General features: G+C 42.3%; 1 protein-coding gene across 6 annotated transcripts in view; it reads right to left on the bottom strand.

Annotated features, from left to right (window-relative positions):
- LOC310663962 (ankyrin repeat and fibronectin type-III domain-containing protein 1-like) overlaps nt 1-19,173 on the bottom strand; it is a 328,708-nt gene that overhangs the window by 297,663 nt on the left and 11,872 nt on the right. For 5 of the 6 annotated variants that reach the window (XM_083412404.1, XM_083412403.1, XM_083412405.1 and 2 more), the window contains exon 2: nt 18,288-18,435. The gene's annotated coding sequence lies outside the window, so the exon portion shown is untranslated. Of the gene's footprint in view, nt 1-11,617; nt 11,710-18,287; nt 18,436-19,173 lie in introns of all 6 variants that reach the window. The other variant, XM_083412402.1, reaches the window with a different exon arrangement.

Genomic DNA, 19,173 nt, shown 5'->3' with positions numbered 1-19,173 from the left:
ATGTAGGAGGCAGTTCTGAAGTTTCTGCCTGGCATGACAACTCCTCTGCTCCTGTGTTCCTGCAGGAGATAAGAGAAGGTCTCAACCCTGTTCCTGGCTGGCTATCTCCAATCCTGGGACAGTGATATGTGGATTCACTGGCTTCTCTGGGATCCTGAAAGTGTGGCAATCGGCTAGAAGTCCTGTTCCCCTTGTTTCTTCTCAAATTTGCCCCCAGATTTGCATTCTTGTTATAAAAGGCACACCTAGACATTCCGTTGTTGTGCCCATAACCTAGGTTTAAGCTGCCATTTAGCTCCTAGCTTTCATATCTCAGTTTCTAACACTGCTCTAGCCATATTTATTTATTTATTTAAATAAATAAAAATATATATCCAGAATTGGTAACTGACCTATCTCCTGGACATGGAAACCTCTCACCCACAAGGTCTTCTCCTTTTCAGGACTTAAACTTAGTTTATTGGCCCTCTTCCAAGCTGGGAGCAAACCATAAGCAATTGTCACCACATTACTGCAAATAATGTATACATTTTGATTACATAATCAGCAGCTGTGGAGAAGCCTGAGCAGCCTCACAACCATTGTAGCTGAGGAGGGGAAGTTTAACTCTCTCCCTACTATAGCCCAAGTTCTCTTGAAAGCTAATATTGCAATCCAAGGGAAGGCCCCACTGGTGCCTCTAACTGCTATGTACTTTTAAAACCATGCATATTAACTGCATTCATGCAATTAATATTACATCTAGCTTGGACATCTAGTTTGGCCCAATTCACCTTTTACAGATGGCTGTCTTTATAAATTTAAATCAAGAATACTGCCAACACAGTCAACTGCTGTACTGCTCATTGAGCATGAAAAATGAATGAGGCTTTTCTACCAAATCACTCACTCTCACAAGGAGAGATAGGAGGGTGAGAAGAGAAAAGAGCTAAGTCATAAATCTGCATCTTGGGCACCTCTGTGCAGTCACTGCTGCCAGGAGTAGAAAAGATCAAGCTGTGGGGGTGGGGAGTTAATAAAGCAATGGAAATTTACATTTGTACGTAAGAGGGGGGGGAGAGAGAGTAAACCTCTCCTTATTCAAATGCAAGGTTAAGTATTGGTCTAGTTACCAAAGATGTATTACTGTTTGTAAGTAATATAAATGCAAGCTGATGTGCATCCAACGTCTTGTATAAGTCAACCACAAAAAGTGGATTTGCTTGCACATCACTTTAAACAATAGTTAAAATAAACTATAATTTAATGGGAATATGGAATTGCTAGAGTCCTATTCTAACTTAACATTGCATCCAAATGTAGACTGAGTTTGCTTGTTAAACTTGGGAAAGGTAGATTAGAGGAAGATATTTACAAGGCCTCACTACACCTCCAGCAGCCATCAAGAGCAAGTTGCTCACTCAGAGCCATCTTTGGTACTGCAATCACTGACCTGCCTTACCCTCGTGTAGGTGGGCTGACTGGTCAGAACTGTTGCAGCATCTGCCTCAGCCAGAAAAGGGGAACCTGTGGCCCTCCAGATATTATTGGACCAAATGATTAAGAATGGTTAATGATTAGGAATGATAGTAGTCATAGTCCAGCAAGATCTGGAGGGTCACAGGTTTCCCACCCCTGGCCTACTATCCCCTACCCTATTGGATCCTCCTAAACAGAACAATGAGAGAGCTTTATGTTCCAGCTAAACCTTGCTGGAGCAACAAGATCTTTCTGAGCTCCAGCATGTTCCTGTCTCCTACAGTCCCAACCTCAGGTTGCTCTTCAGTTTTGTTTCCTGGCTTGTCTTTTGTTTCTGACTTACTCTACAATTCCAACAACTGACTTCTCCACAGGAACCGATTCACCATCCAGACCTGACACATGTTTACAAGTCAGCAGTATGAATATGTTGTAAGATCAAGTGTTCTTTGCCAGAGCAAACTAACAGTTTTGGTGTCTTTTGGTATGCCAGAAGACTGCTGCCAGAATTGCCTCTGATCAAATTGGGTGTTTTTATCCCTTCAAATCAGTGTGCAAGAATTACCATCTTAGGTGTCTATTAGTACGACAAAGTTAATGCAAGATGCTGAAGCAGCTGAAATGACTAGTTTCTAGACACCAGCATATAAAGGTTCACTACTGTAGACTAGCACACATGACAAACTGTGATGTTAACGGCATAGTCCAATACATGACTAGTCAGAAAAAAAGTGTTTCTTGTGCATTAAAGAACCATTTCAGCTAAATTCTTCAACACATACCACCAGCATATAAAGGTTCACTACTGTAGACTAGTATACATGACAAACTGTGATGTTAACGGCATAGTCCAATACATGACTAGTCAGAAAAAAAGTCTCATTGCATTGAACGGGGCTTATTCCCAGAATGGTAATAATAATTTTATTATGTGTACCCCACCTATCTGGCTGGGTCTCCCCAGCCACTCTGGGCAGCTTACAGCATAAACATCAAATGTTAAAAACCTCCCAATACAGGGCTGCCTTCAGATACCTCCTAAATGTTGTGTAATTCTTTATCTTCTCGACATCTGAAGGGAGGGTGCTCCACAGGGAAGGCGCCACTACTGAGAAGCCCCCCCCCCCCCGCCTGGTTCCCTATAACTTTGAATTGTGCTCAAAAATGAGAGCCAATGAAGATCCTTTATATGGTCCCAGTGGCCACTCCCAGTAACCAGTCTAGCTGCCACATTCTGGATTAGTTGTAGCTTCGGGGTCACCTAGATCAAGGGAAGTAATAGTACCACTGTATTCTGCTCTGGTCAGACCTCACCTGGAGTACTGTGTCCAGTTCTGGGCACCACAGTTCAAGAAGGACACTGACAAACTGGAACGTGTCCAGAGGAGGGCAACCAAAATGGTCAAAGGCCTGGAAACGATGCCTTATGAGGAACGGCTAAGGGAGCTGGGCATGTTTAGCCTGGAGAAGAGGAGGTCAAGGGGTGATATGATAGAGCCATGTTCAAATATATAAAAGGATGTCACATAGAGGAGGGAGAAAGGTTGTTTTCTGCTGCTCCAGAGAAGCGGACACGGAGCAATGGATCCAAACTACAAGAAAGAAGATTCCACCTAAACATTAGGAAGAACTTCCTGACAGTAAGAGCTGTTCGACAGTGGAATTTGCTGCCAAGGAGTGTGGTGGAGTCTCCTTCTTTGGAGGTCTTTAAGCAGAGGCTTGACAACCATATGTCAGGAGTGCTCTGATGGTGTTTCCTGCTTGGCAGGGGGTTGGACTCGATGGCCCTTGTGGTCTCATCCAACTCTATGATTCTATGATTCAAAGGTAGCCCCACATAGAGCACATTGCAGTAGTCCAAGCAGGAGATAAGCAGGGCATGCATCACTGGTAAAACAGTAGGTGGGCAGATAGGGTCTCAGTCTGCGTACCAGATGGAGCTGGTAGACAGCTGCCCTGGACAAAGAACTGACCTGTGCCTCCATGGACAGCTGTGAGTCAAATGACTCCCAGACTGTGCACCTGGTCTTTCAGGGAGACCCTCACACCCACCTGCCCCCTGTCACCCAAGAACAGTACCTTCTGTATTGTCAGAATTCAACCTTAATCTGTTGTAGCTCACGCATAGGCAATTTTAGTCTTTCCTTTTTTTCCAGGGTTGCTTCTTTTCTGCTTTATTCTCTGCTGACCCAGTTCCATCCTCACAAAATAATAATGAAATGCCCATGGCTAATTGTTAAAAGTATGGTCTGATGGTTACCAGGCAGACTAGGGCTGTTTGGTTTTCATTAAGTGAAAGTGAATGTATCTCCAATAGGAAGACTCACAGGCACCAGGTTCTGCGAAAAAGGGAGGGGCATGTGTGTGTGATGTCTCATGGTCGGAGGAGGCCCAACAAGGTCTGTTGTGACTGTGGGTAGGCCCCATGAGGCCCACCACAGCCTTGGGTAGGTCCATCATGGTCGTGGAATATTGAGGGGGCCCGGCCCTCTCCTTGAAATTGGGGGGGGGGGCTTGGCCCCTCCTAGGTAGACTGCAAATATTCATATGTGAGAAGTGATTCAGCTTGTTCTTAATTTACATTTAAAAAGTGTCCTTTAACTCAATATGTCTGGTAGAGGCATGAGGAATACAAGAAGCTGCATTATACAAAGTTATGCCTTTTTGGTACATTTAGTTCAGTACAGTCTATGCTGACTGGTGGCGGTTCTATTGGGACTATTGGTACACAGCGTGCACAAAGTGTGGCTAGAGAGTGGACTTTACCTGTTGCAATCACAAAGACATATTTGTAAAGTAAGAAAATAAAAAAGTTGCTTATTACAAGTAGTACATAACTTGGGTACTAACCTAAAGTTAGTAATCTAAAGAAGACAAAAGCAGCCACGCTTCCTCCTTTGTTTGCAGAGGACAGATCCAAGACAAAATTTTATTTTGTCACCCAAGAGGGAAGTATAAAGAGAGGAGAAGGAATTTCCAGCAGGGTCTTCAGGATTTCAGACATGGAATCTCTCACAGTTCTATCTGGAGATTCCAGATATTGGGACAGGGATCCTCCGCATGAAAGATGAATGATCTACCACTAATTGATGACACTTCCCCATAGTTTAGGAATGAACTCTCCATTGGTCAGTTTAGAAATGAACTGTAGAGTCTAGCATGCTTATATCCAGATTTAACAACATTATCATTTGAAGGAAATTTTGTATTTGCTGCTTCTTATTTTTAAAAATCACAATTTTAGTATCATTTTTATCCATCCTATCTGCAATAAGAAATTAAAAGGGACTTCACGAAAAGGGCTTCTCTAATGGTCATTATCATTTATTGCCTTTCAATAAGCATCTGATTTTATGTTGCCCACAAATTGTTGGTTCACATTTTTCCTCAATAAAAATACAGAAAATTACCTGTTGCACAGGTTGTACATACAAAATACAATTACAGTGGTACCTCGGGTTACAGACACTTCAGGTTACAGACGCTCCAGGTTACAGACTCCGCTAACCCAGAAATAGTACCTCGGGTTAAGAACTTTGCTTCAGGATGAGAAAAGAAATTGCGCCGTGGCGGCGTGGCGGCAGTGGGAGGCCCCATTAGCTGAAGTGGTGCTTCAGGTTAAGAACAGTTTCAGGTTAAGAACGGATCGCCAGAACGAATTAAGTTCTTAACCCAAGGTACCACTGTAATTGCCTGGCTCAAAAATGAATTCAGGGAGGTGGGAAGGAGAGGAGAAGACATGCAAAGACATTTACCATCATGAACAGTCAGGAACTTCTGTATTCTACCAACATGGAGAAAAAGCCTTCCAGCATGTCAGCGAGTATTAGTTCAGTTGCCCACGGGCAAAGGATTATAAAGAGAAAAGCATCAAGAAACTCTTTGTCTACAAATGTGTCAGCAAGCAAAGCCTGAGTTTCCTGAGGAGTGCAAGGGGGGAGCCTGCAAATCAAAGATGCAATTTCTTCTCATAGCATGATGCTTGCTCTCTGCCCTTGTTTTCTATTTATTTGTGCTGCTGTACAAGGAAATTTTTAATACAATACCTCTTGTAAATTTGCCTGCAACCTAGAAGTCTCTTCCTAGGATCAGAGATTTGATCAAAAGGATCTTACCCAAAGCAATCCTATATCAAGAAAATCACATCTGTTTGCATTTCTTGTTTCTAATAGCAGTAGTAAATATAAGAAGTACCAATTTCTCCTATTTACAACAGAGAAATATTTTACAGAATCTGCTAAAGAAAAAGGAGACAGCAGCTGGAATGCAGACAGAAAATAAGTACTAAAATAAATCAAATAAATGCACAGAAGGTATAAGGATATAACTAGGATCTAAACCAGCATAATAATGTTCTCTGTGCCAAAGAAATAATACTAGGTCCCACTACCTATAACAAATTGAATACTGAAAAAGGCCTTGGTGAGTTTAGCTCATCTGGTTAGTGTGGTGCTGATAATGCCAAGGTTGCAGGTTCAATCCCCATAAAGGACAGAGGCATATTCCTGCATTATAGAGGGTTGGATTAGATGATTTTCAGGGTCTCTTCCAACTCTACAATTCTATGAAATATTGTTAATTTCCTTTGCCTGAAGCCAGTTAAACATCTGATTAGCACAACCCTCATAGTAGGCAAAGCTCCACAAGCAGAAAGCAATGTGATATATTGCCCAGCAGACAACATTATCTTCTTTGTTGTGACTTTGCCTAAGGGCACAGTACCAATGGATACAAGGAAAGAGGGAGATGCATGGTTCAGAAAGGAGCGATTAAGATGCTGAAGCAACTCCCCTATGAGGAAAAGTTGCAGCAGCTTGGGCCTGATAGTTTAGAGCAGTTTTTCAACCTTTTTGGGTCCACAGCTTTCTTGACCAACTACATTCTCTCTGTGACACCTCTTGGGGCTCAGGAGCCCAGCTGTATCACCCCTTGCCTGCTGAGTTGGCAGCAATCACACCCTCCCTTGTGGAGTGTTCCCTCAGCCTCCTCTCCCCTCTCCTTAGGAGTCCTCTGGGCTGCTGCTGTTGCCACCCCTGGTCCCTGAGCTGCATCCCCCCCCCCCCCAAAGAGAGCTGCATCCCCTCCCTGCCCCACAGCTCCCCTCACACTGCCCCACAGCAACCCGGGAAGCACCCCCTGGCCAATCCCAGAGGCACCATTCACCTGGGGAGTTTGTAGCCAGGGCTGCTGTAACAAACAGCTGTGCAAGCCATTGGGAAGGGCATCAGAGGAGTGAGGGAAGAAAACAGGGACAGAGATCAGTGTTGTTGCCTGTGGTACCCCTAACCAACATTCAAGGCACTCCAGGGTGCCACGGCACACTGGTTGAAAACCACTGGTGTAGAGAAAAGGCGAGCAAGAGGTGGCATGATAAGAATGGGAAAAGTACATAAAGAAAAGTTTTTCTCCCTTTCTCATAACATCAGAACTAACAGAAATCAAACAAAGCAGAATGTTGGAAGATTCAGGACAGAGAAAAGAAAGTACTTCTTCAATCAGCACATAGTTACAGCAGTACCTCAGTTTACGAACTTAATCCATTCCAGAAGTTCATTCTTGAACCGAAACTGTTCTTAAACCGAGGCGCGCATTCCCTAATGAGGCCTCCCACCACCAGTGCCCTTCTACCGTTCTGATTCCGTTCTTAGACTAAGGTAAAGTTCGCAAACCAGGACCCTACTTCCGGTTCTGCAGAGTTTGTAAACCGAATTGTTCACAAACAGGACTGTTTTTAAACTGAGGTACCACTGCATATGGAACTAGCTCTCACAGGAGTGAAGGATAGGCATCAACTTGAATAACAATAAGTGCTAGAAGATGCCTGCTGCACTGAGAAAGGCAAAGAGTGATGCCTAGTGGATTGTCAGACAATGTGCCAATGACTACTGGCTAAAGCTGTGTCAGAGTATTCAACTCACTGCTGATAGTGGCAGCACTCACAAAATGTACAAAGGCATGAAGACAGTCTTTGGACGAACAGTCTGGAAAACTGGACTGCTGAAAATCTTGTCTGGAACGATCATCAGACTGCAGCAAGCAGATGAAACAATGGACAGAGCACTATCAAGAACTGTACTCGCAGGAAAACATGGTCTCTGGTACAGCAATTGACTCTGCCTATTTTGGAAGAGCTGGATCTCCCTCCTTCCCTCAACGAGCTAAAGAATGCAATCAGCTTTCAGTTACAACAATAGTTTGAACGCACGAAGGTCATAACCCACTGCAGCCATATGATTCTATGGATATTTCAAAAACCTACAGGAGAACCCAGGAACCTTAGTGGTGTGGCAATAAAACTGCTAGCACATTTTCAAAGCTAAGCAATGTGCAGTATGGTTTTATTCTGGATGAATTCTGTGTTGCGTTTTCTGCATTGCAGGGGGTTGGACTAGATGACCCTGGGGATTCTTTCCAACTCCACTTTGTTTCATTTCTGTTAGTTCTAATTTTGAAACTCTAAGGTTGAAATTGTACAAAAGATCTGAAAACACTGACCAGTTAAGATTGAAGGATCTGGGAAATAACAGGGTCTTCACCAGGCGCCAAAAACATAGCAACATAGACTACAATTGTTCTCAAATCCCTCAACAGAAGAATTTCCTGCTCTCAATATATTTGAGAACAGAAGTGTTAAAAATTTAAATGAACAATTTAACTAACATAAAGGTAGCTGTGTCGGTCATAGGAAAAACTCCAAAATCCACAGAAAGGCAATGCCTTTACTAGAACTAATCATCAAACCTAATAGTCCTGGAAATCTCAGAAGCTTGCTTACTATTTTGTGACATGCTGATTGGCCATAATAAAGATGTTGCCCAATTGAGCAGAAAAGCTATCAAATGTGTTTTTAGCTCAAAAGCTTGCCTTTGGATAAGATTGCAAGCTTATTCCAAGTAACAAAAATTCCCGAGCATTTTGCACTCATGCTTTCTTTGCATTCAGTTGGAGATACACAGTCAATCATGAGCTTTCATGCCAGGTCTGGCAGCCTGCACCACAACACTTGGCTGTCTCCCCAAAATACTGGCAATGCAACCAATACTGGTTTGAAGAGTTTCATTTTCTTTCCCACAGCATTTCTGAAGACAAAACTGAGTGGCAATTGTAGACAAATCTTTTGATTCTCAACCCCAGGACACTAACCACCTTCAAACTAGTAACACCAGTATTTAACCAAGTTCAGCATTAATGAAGGAGTATCTAACAAATACCAACAAATGCACTCTTCTATACAAAAGTGATTTTGAAAGGTGAAAAACGTCTCCAGGAAGGAAGCTTGAACTGCTTTCCTTCTGAAGAATTAACAGAAAAACTCTCTGCTTGCCTACTCTTCCTAGGGAAAGAAAGGACAACATTCACTTCCTACCTCATCACTGGCAGGATGCCCTCTCCCTTTTAGATTAATTATGCAAAGTTTCCAAGCATGTTCTTCTATAGGCCAAGAACATTATGCCACTTCTAGCTATAATCCTTTCAAAAGCTCATAAACAAAGGCTTAGCACTTGAATAAAGAGACTGCAAGCAAAAAGTCCATGACAGCACAGAGTAGAGCTAGGAGCGGCACACGTTCACATTCTTCTCCGTTATGAAAGCTAGCATTGCAGCAAGCGAAGACAAACACTTCCCTATTAAAAACCTCAGCTGGAGTGTATTAATACAACATAATTTTGAGTTTCACATAAAACACCACGACACCACAAACTCTGCATATAAATTCCCCTATTTCAGCATACAAGTTAATGTAAACAATGTATCTTTCAATACAAAATTTCTACACAAACTGAAGAATTATGCAGCTCTAAAGGAGAATAATTTCATCTACAAAACGTATATTATTTTGATGCATTTTAGGGCCCAATTGAAAGTACTGCTTTTGACTTTTAAAGGCCTAAAGCAGGGGTAGCCAACATTATAGCTATTTAACATAATATTTTATTAAAATACCACATTATTGTGTTTTTATGTTTATATTTTGTTCGCTGACTTCAGTGGACTTAAAAGGCAGCTTATAAATATTTAAATGCACTTGGAATTGGGTTGTACCACTTCTGACTGCTGGTGGAGCTCACAAAATGGATGTTCTTACACACATACAAATTTTTTGCACATAGAAAACCCAAGCATGTCAGGGAGAATAGCAAACTTCCACCTGGCATGTCAGCTTTCAAGATTGAGGCAGTTTGGTATGGGGAAGCATTCAACCACATAAATCCCCAGTCTAAAAGCATACAACCTAGTCACAGGTTTACAGCCTAAGTGCAACTCCTGCAATCTGAGGATGTATCCTGGAAATGATGAAAATCTCAATTGTCATGCCAGCCCTCATGGTTGGCATTCACGTACTGGCAACAATGTACTTTTGGCTACAGCAGTTTCCTTAATAATAATAATAATTTATTATTTATACTCCACCCATCTGGCTGGGTCCCCCCAGCAACTCTGGGCGGCTTGCAACAAGGCTCCCAAATCAGAGGACACATCCCTAGAAGATATCTCTGAACAAATTTAAGATCTGCCCCCAAATACATACAGAATTGCATTTAATGGCACATAACCATATGTAAAAAATACTGTTCCTTCTTCCTATTTAGTCAAAGAAGCAAAAATAACCAGCAGCCATAGGAGTGTTAAGCACCTTGGAGAAATGTAGACTGGTAATTCAGAGATCTCTGTATGAAAGGAAGTTGAGCTTAGTTTTAAAGCACTTTACAAGTGAATAGAAGGTGTGCTATGAAGATGTAGGGAGAGTGAGATAAATTGAAGGATGTAACTGGTGAGAAGTATACAAGATAAATATGGGTGAAATTGGAAAAGGATAACAAAGACAGTCCCCATCTTCTAGTAATAAACTACAGAAGTAGTTACAAAGGCACTACATACAGTCTCTCCTACAAACACAGAACATCATCATCATCATCATTATTATTACTACTACTACTACTATTTGTATACCGCCCTTCATCTGAAGATCACAGGGAAGTGATCAAAATAAAAATCACTTGGATCTCATCTGCGACTACTGGCTCAGGGACTTTGCCCATGAAGGGGAAATTGGCAACTGACTGGCAATTACTTAGATTTTCCAAAAGGTTTCTTGAGAAGTGGTTTTACCACTGCCTCCTTCAAACGGGCAGGGACCACCCACTCTTGCGGCATCACTGCGGGCCCCTGGGGGCAGTTCGCCCCACCCTCGTGGGCAGCTCGCCCTGCCCCCACCACTCTGGGTGCCGGAGCAGTTAGCTACACCCCTGCCTATCCCTGGCCCAGACAGCTGTCTCCTGCCTGCTAGTTTTTATCAACAAGAGGGTCTAGGGTCCAGAGTGCAAGTGGTCACCCTGACTGATCCAAGCACCCTGGCCACATCCTCATGCCTTACCAACTGAAACTCATTCAGCACAACTGGACCAGACAGTGCTTTTGACACCCCTTCATCTGCTTCATCTACAAGTTACAGAGAGCTACCGTCAATTCTGCCACCTCCTTTGGGCCAAATTGCAAGAGGCCCTGAACCACCCAGAAAAACTCTGCTGGATGGCACAATAAAGATACAATGAGTTCACTGCCACTAGGTAGGCTCAATGATGAGCTCTCACCAATGTTCCATTTCATTCAACCTGAGTTTTCCTATGCTGGTGTTTGAGCCGTCTCCTAGCTTGTTTTCTCACACTAAGCTCTGGAGAATACCATGGAGCCTAGCGGGCTCCATGAAGTGGGAGAGGGTGCTCTTGTCCATGACCTAAGCCATTCAGATGTTGCAGCAAGAGCTTCGACTGAAGTGCCTGTTATAATAGCTAGGAAATTTCTCAGTCTCATCTGGACACCCATTGGATCTATCAGCCTAAAAGGTCCCTTGGGTCTGCAAAGGGGGGAAAGGTGCTGAATTCCTAAATCTCAACAGGAATATCCCCTACTTTCAGATCACTCTCTTCCTGTCCAGTTGAAAATACAATGTCCAGAGTGTAGCCTGCCACATGTGTTGAGCCAGTGACATGTTGGGGCAATCCCATGCCAATCAAACCAGGGTAAGTATTTTTGAAGAATCCACTTCTATTTTCTCACACTGCATACCTGGGAAAGTACTTTCTGGCCATTCTGCTGTGCATATAGAAAATAATGGGATGTTAATGAAAACATAACTTGTGTCAAAGCATTAAAATACCTGTCTTGATTATCTCCATTCTTTTATCAGGGTCTATTTGTCAGCCTCTGTAGTGAGAAGCAGCCTACCTCACAGATTTGTGGAGGGAAATGCTTTTCTGTTAATGTTCTTTTTTGTTAACATTTGGAAAACGATAGCAAACATCTGTTTTCATTGACCCTGATGATTAGGCAGTGTTTTCTTCTGGCAGATAGCTAACCCCAGTTATCCTCACACTTTCTTCCATTTCTTCAAAAAATATTCCTTACTTCCTCATTATTCTGAAATATGAAGACATCAACTATTAAGTGTTGGACATGGGTGGTCAATACAAAGTGGGGACTGAAAGAAGAGGATTCTGCTTTACAGCTCCTGTGAGAGAAATGATGGCTGACATCCCAGGAAAAAAACAACTGGTTCTATTGCTAATAAAACACAGAACTGCATTGTTACTAAATTCAAAGATTTGCATTTCCACACAAAAGCACTTGCCTTCATCAGAACTGTATTTTGCTTTACCCTTTGACAAAGCACGTGCTGATCTTTCAGGCAGCTTCAGTACCTTCACACAGGACTATGAAATTTACTATTGCCTTGAACTCTATGGTGCAGGTATAAAACTTGTTGTGTAGTGAAAACAGCCTTCAGTAACTACAAATGCAGTTACATCACCGGCTTATTACAAGCTTGTCCAAGAGCCATAGTTTGAGCACAGAATGGTGTCAGATTGTTTCTCTCAAGAGATAACTTAGAGTAGACCCACTGAAATTAATGAGCCCAAATTAGTGTGAGTAAGGCTAACATTGGATACAACCCTTTGTTTGCAAACAAGGCAGCATTCCTAAGAACTGCTGCTTCCAAATAATTAACTGAGAACTGCAGTTAAACAGATTAAAAATTCAAGATACATACACAGTGACATTTTACTTCAAAGTGATTTTACAAAACCTCTATCACCGCAAGGTAAGTTAATCGCATATTCCATTCATTAGCAATGGGTGCAGAGGTTAACTTGCACTTAATTAGAATTAATTTTAATTTTACTGGAATAAGAAAGGCATATTATACAACATCGCTCTTAACATTGTATCATATAGCTATGAACAGTAGTTCTTTATGCAGATTTCACCAGTCTCACATCCCCTCTTCCCCCAAACACTTGAGCAGGAAGCATCTGCAAAAGGGAATATATTCTGGGAACGATGAGGCGACATATCACTGGAAACAGAGGATGTAAAAATAAAAACAGGAAAGCATATTAGGCTAATGTTTAGAATTCTGCTGTCAGTCAGATAAAGGGAACTGAGAGAAATGGGGGAGGGAGGAGAAGCATTTGATGTGAAGCAAATCCGTGAAAAGAGAAGAGGGGATACCTTTCATTAAACGAAGCTTGTATGTAAGAATGAGCTTCCTTGTCATGAATAATTGGGTTGCCAGTTCTAATGCTCAAGCTCAGCTTTCCTTTTGAAAAGGGTGCAAAATTCTTGGCAGCCAACTAGAGTCACCCTAAAGGCAAAAAAGGGCAGAAAACCAGCAAGTAAAACAACCTCAACATTCATAGGAATTTAAGGAACATCTTGTTATTTCAGAGCCTCTCATGAAAAGGACCAAGGTGGGGGCTGAGCAGGCTTCTGCATGTGTCAGTAGCACTTCCATGCTTCAATAGTCCCTAATCATGATTACAATTATTAGATCATCTTAAGTAATGGACAAAGCTCCCTGGCTCCATAGGTCTCAAACAAGCTCATATGGTCATAGCTATTGAGTTTTTTCTTCTCTATAACCTCAAAGGCAACTATCCCAGTCACATGCTTTGCTGTCTTGCATGTAACTAGCCAAAGCAAATGACATATTTAGGGCCAGCTGCAAGACTGCTGCACTATGACCACACTGAGCAAACCTAGCTTGATAACTGCTAAGCGCTACCCAAATGCAGTCTAGATAGAGCATGTTGCCAAGGCCATACTCACTGATCCCACTATTCAGTGCTTTCTTATGGCCATCTCTGAGTTTCTTAGGACAGAATTTGAATCTGTATATTGTTATGATATTAGTCTAAACTCAAATTTAGCAAAATCTTTCCAGGTTTCTGTGGAGTCAACAAGTACATTCAAGACCTCTGAATTGCCATTTCCTTTTTGGTCTGACCACCTACCTAGACCTTAAGACTGGGTGTCCCTTTTTTCTTTTATCTGTATTATCCGGAAAACTGTCTGTGGACAAACACTGGCTTCCTTGGCCTGTCGCAAGATGAGCGCCACACCCCAGTCATTTTGACTGGACTTAACTGTCCAGGGGTCATTTACCTTTACCGTTATCTGTATACCTGGGCTATTACATATAAATTAATATAACTTGTGAATAATTTTGTATACAACTCTCTGTATATGTTTACTGTGGCTGCAGCCAAGTGGAAGCCGTGGTGGATGTTTGGCTTCCGAAAATCGTTCGGAAACCGGAACACTCACTTCCGGTTTTTGATCGTCCGGGAACCAAAACGTACGAGTTCCAAGGCGTTCGGCAACCAAGATACCACTAATTTCAAATTATCTCATCCCCCCATACCCACATTTTAGGAAGGTTTCCTAATAATTTTTTGTATTCTGCAACCTTGGGGGCTTCCTCAAACCTGCCAGCACTCCCCACCCCATGCTATTTTAGTTCCAAAAGGATCTACACTTAGAGGATGAGTTTACCATTAACAAATGGGATCATTAGGTCACCCATATCAAGTGGTTCCAGTTCATACACAGTAAATAAATTAATTACACTGCAGCATCTCTTAATGTTAGGTTTAAAATGTTTAAACAAGCTGTATTAATATCACAGCAGATATTCTACCACAATTCTCTCATGTTTCACCAAATTGTTTATTTTATTATTTTATTTTATTTTATTTTATTTAAGAAACTGTAACTTTAGTTATAACATCTCCTATTTACCTGGTAGATGGGAGCTCTGCTATTCAGTTTCCAAAATCTTGCAAATATAATTCTAGCTGCAGTCAATAATTTGTACATACTTTGAGGTTTAATATCCAACAAAATCCAGCTGACCGATTTGGTTTAGGTATGGATTTTACATATTTATTATCTTTATAGCCATTTTCCAAAATTTTATTTCACATAACCAGCAGATGTAGGAAAATCCATACACTGTACTATTTAGCTTGGCATTCTGAATTGACAGTAAACAGGAGATCCAATATTTTAAGATCTAAACTTCAGCCAGCATCCTGTACCTCACAAAAGAATGTACACTAGAATTGGACAACTAAGTCTTTCACATAAATGTTAAACTATTATCCCCTATAGATAGATATAGTTGAATAGCAAGAAGAAAAGTGTTGTTTCACTGATGAAGATAAAAGCAATCCTCCACAGCATTATTACAGGAAAAAAGCCAAGGGTGCTAGCTAGAAATTTTAACACCCATACTTAGAATACATAGTGCAGGTGCTAAAGGTTAGACTTCTGTCAGAATGTTTTAACACTGTGTACAGTTTGTTTCAGGCAGATTATGCTCCAAGAACTTAAACCAGATGGCCACAGGCTCGTAATTGCACTCCAACTACATTCATCTCCTTCACCTATACAGCAGTTGACATGGCAAACCATGAGCCATTAATTTGAGGGTGTACAGAAACAACATCAAACCGTAAAAGCACATGTAAGCTGAGGAATAGTGAAGGAAAGACATTTATTGTGTGGGTCTGCATTCACATTACTTAAGGCACACTTGCAAACCCTGGTAGTATGCCTTTTCCCTGCCTTTGTGGGCCTTCCTTCGCTGGACCACAGCCTTCAGCTGTCAATCATGAGCACCCAGAGCAAAAACATAAAAGCATACCCCAATACCCCCAAATAATAATCATATCAGCCATCCTGTGACAATGAGGCTAGATAGCTGGTGTGACCCACCCCCATCAAGTCTTTGCTACGCTACATCTTGCTGTGAGTGCTAGAGAACTCACTCCAGCTACAAAAAGGCTGCTGCAGAACAAGCTGGAACAATCTCTTGGGTTGGGGTATTGCCTAGGCCTTTCGGATGGGGGCTCTGCTACTGTTTTGAATACCCCAACTGTTTAAAATGTTTTAAATTGTTCTTAAATGGCTTTAACATGTGGGTGTTAAAATTTGGAGGTTTTTTCCTTTTTAAATAAAGGTGCATAGGATGTGCTTGAGAAGCGAGGAGTAGTGAGCAATCACAGTGGTTCAGGGCGAGGCCAGGTAAGGGGAATACAGCACATGCAGTCAGTGACTGCATCATGTGCCAGCCAGCCCCTCCTCCAACCTGGGGAATTGCAGTTGTCCTATCAGCCAGCCCCCAGGTCTACTGTTTCTGAATGCCAGGTCAGCTCTGAGTAAGAACTCTCTCATGATCTGAATATAGATGAGGAGGCCGTTCTGGTCTGTATCATTGACACCTGGATGGTTGAACAGGACGGAGTGGATCTCATCCAGCTGTGCCCACTTGAGTACTCAGGGCAGACTTGAGGATCAGGGAGGGGGAGTTGCTGTAGTCTATGTAAATTCCCTTTCTCTCTCCAGGCTCTTTGTCCAGTTGGGGGTGGAGGGGGGGGTTAGAGTGTGTGTTCCTGGCATTGGGTAGTTGGGACAGATTAGGGATTCTACCACCTTCCTTGTAGCCCTGAGCTCTCCCTGCCTGCGCTGACAGTCTTGGTGGTGTTGAGGACTCTCAGGCTGCTGAGTCTATATAAGGGTGTTGAGCAGCGAGCAGAATTCAGCAAGGAGCTTCTGAAGCTGAGCACAGTGAGAAATGCCTGCAATCTGGCTCAAAAGAAACTAGCTGAAGTCCACCTGGTGGTAAGAATGACTGTGAAAGATGGACTAAGGGTAAATGGCATACAAGTTAAATAGTGTTAAGAACTACACTTTGTGAACCAGACTTATGTAAACATCTGTTAACTGTCATTTAAAGATACAAAGGCCGGCACTTCCATGAGGCAAGGTCAAGCAATTTGCCTAAAGCAGCAGATCCAGTTCCTAACCCACCCACCCCATTGCACCGCTGCCAGCCCTGCACACCCATACCATAACTGCTGCCACCACAGCACTCCTGCTCTCACTGCTAACACTGCAGAGCTGGTAGTGGTGCAGCCATGACAGCAGGGGCAAAGAGGGGGCCTGGATCTGCAGGTGTCAGGGTGTCAGGAGGGCAGCAGTGAAAGGGCATTTTGCCTAGAGCATCAAAACATCCCGGGCCACCTCTGAAGAATACAGTGGCCTTATTACAGCAAACATAAGTCTTAAATGTAACCAACTGAAGTACAGATGAAGGCTTTTGTAAACAGAATAATATCAATTTGTGGCAGTGGTTAGAAGGTTTTGAATGTATGTGCATGGTGGGAGTGGGAGAAAAGTAAGAAATGCTCCACAAGCATTGGTGAATTAGCAAAGTTAAATAAAAGCTGTTTCTCTATATATAAAGAAAAGGCAGACTCACCATAGTATTATTTTTACTCATAGGAGTCCATCAGCAAATCATTCCCATGAGTTATTGCAAGGCAGTAAGATGTATTTCTATGGGATGCCTCCAGATTTTAGGCACTCATGTCTGATTTTAATTAGGCATGGGCATAAATCCTACCCAGAGGGGTGACTTGTAGAAATGTTATTTCAAGTGCAAATTGCATCATGGAAAGCAGTCCTCATCCAGTAAGTGTCTGCAAGGGTAACATGCCCTTTCAATTACGGTTTTTGTCTTTAAAAGGGAACATCTCTTCCTGTATTGATCTCACAATTCAAAATGGTAACTTTGCTGCCTGTATTATAGCATTAAAAGATGCTACCTGTGATCTATAACAACAGTGCCTTTAACATGATAGGTAATTCAGTTCAAAACAGAAATTAGCCACGGACAGCCTCTACATCATGTCTGGCTCCTAGCTGACAACCCGGGAGGAGGAAGAGGAGAGGCAAGAACTTAAGAGCTGACCATCACCTCCTAATCTTGCCTTCTCTTCTCTAAGTTGCATCTTTCTCCTTCCATTCTACTACAATCTCTCTCACACTAACAACATCCTGAAAATCAGTTGATCCAGAAGCTGTACTACAGTGCATGAACTGTTACTAGGCAACTCCTCCATTCTCTCCACCCCAGAAACATTTAATGCTGGAGGGGTGAAGGAAACAACAGTGGCTGGAAGGGGCAACAGGTCTTTGCTGGCGGGGGGGGGGGGGGAACCAGGCATAGGAAAGGGAAAGCACAACCTGCCACCTCCACTTACTACTTAAGATAGCACTCAGGAAATCCTATTGCCCACTAGGTTTTTTTTTAAAGGGGAGGATTTGCAGTGCAGAAAAGTACTGGTGTTGATTATTCAATAGAAATCTGTAGTAGCACCTTGATAGTCTAAACCCTGTGCTCTGAACAGATTTTAAAGAAGGACAGCTTCTTTTACAACAGAAAAGTCATTCACCCTTAACGGCCCATGAAATTCCTATGTTACAATGGGCTCAGATAGACATTTTAGCAAGGCATGTAGGAGCCAGCTGTGGAGCAAATTGCAAGCCTCAGTCTTGAACTCAAACCAGCAGGACCTGACACTACAGAGCAACCTATTTAATACGTTTAAGAATGTGCTTTTATATGGGGGGGGGGACTTCCTGGGGTTGTTTTTAGTTATATAAATAAAGTAATGTAGTGAACCACTTTTGGAGAAACTTACCATTAGTGAGGAAACATCAAATATTGGACAGCTCTTTCTGGGGCCACTTGTGAGGCTCTACCGAACAAAATCCTTCTTCTGTAACAGCAAGAACATCATTCTATGAAGATAGCATTAGATGCCACTTGGAGATGCAGCCAGATGTAATCTACAGATAAAGAAGAAGAACATGTTTTATACAACAACTCTCATTACAACACTCCTAAATCACTGACCTTTTACTTAGCTTCAAGAGAGAATAGTAATAATTCTTAGTATTTACATCACACTTGCAGTGTTCAAAGGGCTTCACACGTGTAGTCCTGCTAAGCCTTACAATAAGACCAAATGGTAGGTCTGTATTATTTGCAAACTGAAAATTGGAGTGAGATGTGAAGTGGCAAAGGTCACTCAGTGAATTCAACCCTAAGTGTAGAATTGAATAGTGAATTCTCAATTCTTGGCTATCACATTGGGCAACAGAGTCCTGCATTGCAGGGAGTTGGACTAGATTACCCTTGTGGTGCTTTCCAGCTCTATGATTCTATTAATTTGTCTAATCCTCTCTCCTGGGACAACCATTTCCACCACAGGAAGGACTAGGATCATCAGTCTTATCAAATCTAATGAAAAAGCATTATTCACTTAAATTTCTACTAGAAATGCCAGAGAGTCCAATGACCTTGTCCCTTGTGGGAATAGTCATTTTCCCATTAGGGATTCTGAAAGTTGAAGTCCCAGTGCCCTCTCTAACTGGAAGTGATGTTCCACAATGGAGCTGGAGTATCCTACCACCCACTTCAACTGTCTTCCCTGGCACCACAGGTAGGTTGTTGGGATGCTAGCTAACAAAGGAAGAAGGCAGAAGAAGAGAATGCAGGCTTTTTGTGGGCACGCAAAAAGACTT

This window comes from Podarcis tiliguerta, assembly GCF_965153285.1.
Source record: "Podarcis tiliguerta genome assembly, chromosome: 14".
NCBI lineage: Eukaryota > Metazoa > Chordata > Lepidosauria > Squamata > Lacertidae > Podarcis > Podarcis tiliguerta.
This window is presented reverse-complemented; position numbering and strand designations above follow the sequence as displayed.